This window comes from Crocodylus porosus, unplaced genomic scaffold (assembly GCF_001723895.1).
Source record: "Crocodylus porosus isolate Cpor-Errol unplaced genomic scaffold, CroPor_comp1, whole genome shotgun sequence".
Lineage (NCBI taxonomy): Eukaryota > Metazoa > Chordata > Crocodylia > Crocodylidae > Crocodylus > Crocodylus porosus.
In genome coordinates, this window is record NW_017728925.1 from 4,144,947 (window position 1) to 4,150,214 (window position 5,268).

Sequence of the window (5,268 nt, forward strand, 5' to 3'; positions counted from 1 at the left end):
GAGGGTGGGTAGAGAATACTTAAGTTCATATAATATAAAGAAAAAAAAGATAGTTGCTACTTTACCTTGTGAATTTTTGTTTTATTGTTTTTTCTAAATAATTAAGGATGAAATTTTCAAATGAGTTTGGTGCCCAGTCCTGTTGAACTTTGATGACAGGCCCAAGGGACCTTAAACTGGGCACCATATTTTATTAATTTTGGCCTAACTGATTTGCCTATGGTGATGGAACGAATCAGTAGCAGAGTCTATAGTGAGTCCCATGAGTGAAGTACTCAATACAATAAACAAAAGCCACTCTTGAAACTTTTGGCCTTCATACACCATGCCTCAGTTGTTCCACCTGTAAAATGGGAAGGGATGCTTTTCCATCCATCTTGAAGCACTTTAGCACCTAGGAGTGAAAAGTGTGAAGTACTTTGACCATTTATTGTTGGGATTTATTTAAGCAGACTGTAGTGACACCCATCTTTAGGGGTTTTGGGGGGGTTTTTTAAGTGAGGGTTTGGGCAGTAAATCAGCCCCGTTTGGTTGAAACAGAATGGGTTGTTCTCCCTTGACCTTTCCTCACAGGTCATTATGTCTGGAAAAAAAGGTCAAAATATCTTTAAAAAACCATAATATCAGTTTGGATAAAACTAGTATTGTGAGAATGAGCCACAGGAGGTGAGGATGCACATATGCAGGGACTTGTCTGGGGAATATGCCTTTGGGATCAGAGTATTGGACCACCAGTGGAAAGCCACACAACTCCAGGAAAAAGCCATTTGCGATCAGTTGAGAAGTCAGTGTACTGCAAATGGATTCACTTTTGAGATAGGCCTTCGGGCTCTAGGGCAAGTCCCCTCAAGGCAGTTATGCTTGACACATGCAGGTTTTTAATTTTAAGTTTACCCTCCAGGCTATTGTATTGGTTCTACTGTAAGCACATTCCAGTGGGTTGCAAGGTTATTCTAGCAGTAAACTGGCATTTGCAAGTAGAGGGCTTTGTCCAAAGCCCTTGGGGAGACCTGACGTGCAAGAGCTATGGGTCTGATTTTTCAAAAGTGCCAAAAATCCTCATTGCCTGTTAACTTCCTTGGAGCTGAGGCCAAACAGCACTGGTAAAAACCAGACTCGCGGTGGACATGAAGAGGACACAATGTCTTACTGTTCATTTGCAACAAGTAAATATGGTTTTGCTGAGTTTGGTTGATGGATATGGCCATGACCTGAGGGTCCATAATCTACATAATAGTAAATTGGACAGAATGAGAACTTTAAAGGTGGTTCATTTTGGTATTTTAAACCAAGGACAGTTGTGATGCTTAACTTTTAATACTGAGCCGTTTTAAAATAGAATAAAGGTTTGTATGTTGAAATCCCATTCCCCTTTCTCTTTAGTTTCTGTATTTTCTAAGACCCATGTTTCCTCCTTTGTTTGGAAAGTACCTAGAATACTACTATGCGGCTGTAGTCAAGATACCTAAATGAGGTACGTGGCTACTGATGCGCCTTTCACTTGCATCAGCTGACATAAAGCTGCCTTAATTTAATTGGTGTCCTTGTGGAGGGACCCAGGTGTGAGTGAGAGAAGAATCGGGCCCACATCTGTTTGATATAAAGATAATCCACTTTAACTGAGATTACAACCTGTCCTTGAGTCCAGGCTTGTTGGAAGGTGAATTCTGTGATGATCCAGTTGTCAGAAGAATATATATAAGGGCCCATCACTTTATTTGCTATTTTTATATATGTCCATGCCCCCCACCCCCAACATGTACAGATTACAGAGGTGCTGAGTACTCCTAACTCCAGAGGAGGGCAGTGGGAGCTGCAGGTCCTGAGTATCTCTGCAAATCAGGCTTCACATGACTCAGCCCTGACACTTACCATTTCTCCCTCGGTGCCTTCCCTATCTTTCTTGTCCACACAAAGAAGTTATGTGTCATCACCAGAGGATTTATAGTCTTCAGCTGGAGGACCTTTCAGTGTGAGCAAACCCTCTGAGAAGAATTATGATTGCATATAAGAGCTGCCTATGCTTGTAAACCCTAATGCATACCCTTGACTAAAAATTTTTGTAGATAAAACTGGAAACAAACCTGGGAAAGGTTATTGCTTTTTACTGGGTGCATATCTACTCCTTAGACTGTATCGGTGGCAGGTATATTTTGAACTGTGCTAACATATCTTTTGGCACTACGTAGTAAAGGACAATCCATGGTTTCCCACTTTGCCTGCTCATCCGCTGGAAACAGAGTACTTAGTCTAGGGTAAGCAATTAAATCTTGATTTCCTTTCTTTCCTTTCTCTTCCCCAAGGAAGCAAAGCAAATACCATTTGCCTTTAGCCTATATCTACCGAAGAGGAGATTTTTATGTAGTGGCAAGTTTTTCATCTTAATGAATTGGTTTGCTGCACTATCAGAATATGCTAATACTTGTGCAACAATCCTGATGATATGTGAAACGGCTTTAAGTCCTTCGTATCAACAAGAGTTCCAGGTTCATCTTCGTTATGTTAAAAAAAAAAAAAAGAAAAAAAAAGAAAAGAAGAAGCAATGCTTACAAATGGGTCTTTGTTTCCAAGGTAACAAACTTGACATGCTTGAGCTGTGCTAGTTGCAAACATTACATTCAGCAGACGTACCTCATGATTATATGGTCTGAATATTATTTTTAAACTGCCTTTTGATTGAAAGGCATGGGAGGAGGAAGGGGGTTGAGTTTGTTGGCAGGGTTTACCAATCTGTGCTTTATGAAAACCGGTTTAGTTGATTAGGTTTCCTAATGTGGTGCAGAGAGAACAGAGTCCTGCACTGAAAGTGGATGAACTTACCAAGTATCCCCACAGAGAAAGCGCTACGGGGCCAAGTGGCTATTTCAGTTTTTGACTACTGGTGATGTCATGTAAGGCTTGAGTAGACACCACCACTCTATTATTTTTACATGGCATATTTATCATGCTTTGTCATGGGTCATGTTATCAAATGTTTTATGTTCCATGAAATACTCCTGTGAAATACACCTTACTGATTCTATGCTGAAAAAGAAGGGAGTCAGAAGTTAAATGTGAATGTCGTTATCTTTTGGGAAGTCATTGGCAGCTCTTTAAAACCTCTGATAATTTGCTAAAAAAAATCAGTAACGGGATTTCCAGTATCGTCTTAAATTTACAGTTATCTGTCCATGGAAAGAGAATGCATGAAAGTGCAAATTTGTAAGTTTCTTGCATGCAAGGTATAAACTTCCTATGAAAAATGTGTCACTTGACAGTTACTATAGATTGATGTCAACACTGACTGTATCTTGCTTTTTTACATTAAATATATTTAAATTCAAATTTTATCATTTAGAGGGATATAATTGTCTCCTACTTAAGTCATAAACACACTTCTTTTTATATTATCTATTCACTACTTCAGAGTTTTCTTCAAATGTTATGCAGTGAATATCTGATTTTTTGTTTTTGAGGGACCCACATATTTGCATTAAAGTAGAAACTGTCCATGAACTCAAGAAGCCTTAGTCATGGGACATACAGGAAAAAAAAAGGATCAAGCAGTGCAGCCTGTGGACAGTTAATGGATATGAATGCCTAGAGCTTTTCTGATAAGACCCTACACTTGTACATAGAGTAGGTGTAAAATAAAATTTGTTGGGCCTACCTACTGGCTACCCTTATGCTCATTCTTACAATTTTTTGCTTGCATAACTAATCCTTATGTGAATTGCATTGCGAACCAGGGTGACTACTGACATGGCTAATGGGTGCTTACATGAGAGAGGGTTTCCAGGAGTTTTTTAATCAGTTATCACAAGAAGCATAATTTAGAAGATGCTTGTATATAATCTCTGCCTGTGAAAGTGCCCAATGAACGTCAGCATTCTTTGTGCATATTTTGTCATTTGTTAGAAAAAAACAAAAAGCACTGCAGAGGGGAAAACAACACTTTTCTGGACTGGTTTTCCTCTTTTAAAGAAAGCAAGCATTTAACAACACAAGGAATTTATAGCAGAATGGATTAAAAAAACCCAGGTATTTCTTTCTTTATTTTTTTCTTTCTTGTCTTAAAAAAAAAAAAAATTCAAAGTATACTGTAAGTCCTTTTTCCCCCCATGTCATTCTTCCTAACTTTCTTGTGAATTGAGTAGGTATATTATTCTAGCTCATTTAGAATAAATGAATGTAGGTTTAGTTTTAAGAAGGATGGAAAGCACTATTTGCATAGGCCACTAAAAGTATCAGTTGAAGTCTTCTGTAAATACATTTTTAATGACATTTGATGAAAATCTTCTCATTTGTGGAAGGCCTAGGGTGAAGGTAGGCTAGTTCTGATGTCACTAGTAAATGCTACTTTTTGCACAAGGTTTTCCAGAAAATAAAAAAAAAGAAATGTTCTCCTTGCTTTTTGTCTGAAATAATGTCTGCATTCTACATATTGAAAGATTCACCTGGTTGACAGTGGATGGAAACAGTGAGGTTGGTTGGATCATGATGAATTCTGCACTTTTTTTTTTCTTTTGCTAATGACACTTCCTTATGCTTACATTTCATTAAAGCTCTGAAATGGCTGAAGATCAGCCTTTACTGAGCGTGCTCCTGGGTTGAAGCTGCACCCATAGAGTGAGATGGATTTGTGGCTGAAGGAGTTATAGGCCTGAAGTCAGGATCTGGGAGGAAACAGCAGCTGTCTTCAGACTGAAGCAGAGGTAGGGGAATTCTGGAAATTTCATTTACATGCCATGGGGCTCCCGTTGGGATTCGGACTTGGGAGTAAACAGGCCAGATAAAATGGTTCTTGAAGTAAAGTGTTGGAATTGATTCAAAAGCAGCATAGTTAGGCACTGACACAAGATGACTTCAAACTGCTTCCTGCTGATCTGTGTGGAGGATTTTAAAGTAATAACCTTTACTGACTTGCAAACCTATATAAAGAAAGAACCTGTCTGATGGTAGGGTTATGACATGAAGCAACAACAGGCAGGCCGCTCAGAGACAGGTCTGGCAGCACAGGCTTTGGACTTGTTTGCTTGTGCCTTCATATTGGAGAACATGTGATTATACTATGATCCCACGTACTTGGTTGTTAACTGTTGTTAATTTTAACATGCAAAATGGACAGATGTGCATTACAGTTTAAATCCAAATCTGTTGGGGGTTGTGGGAATGCAGAAGAATGTAAAACATCCATCTTTCTTTTTCATCCCAATACTGAACAAAATAACAAAATAAAATGTGCCAAGTCAGTTGTCTTCCTAATTTTGCAAGAAGTGAGTGTGTTGG

At 38.8% G+C, this 5,268-nt stretch overlaps 1 protein-coding gene across 5 annotated transcripts in view; it reads left to right on the top strand.

Moving 5' to 3' along the window:
* EHMT1 (euchromatic histone lysine methyltransferase 1) overlaps window positions 1-5,268 on the top strand; it is a 154,321-nt gene that overhangs the window by 51,354 nt on the left and 97,699 nt on the right. Inside the window, exon 1 of one of the 5 annotated variants that reach the window (XM_019540601.1) lies at window positions 4,594-4,694. The exons of the other annotated variants lie outside the window; for them this stretch is intronic. The gene's annotated coding sequence lies outside the window, so the exon portion shown is untranslated. Of the gene's footprint in view, window positions 1-4,593; window positions 4,695-5,268 lie in introns of those variants that run through there. 5 annotated transcript variants of the gene reach the window in all.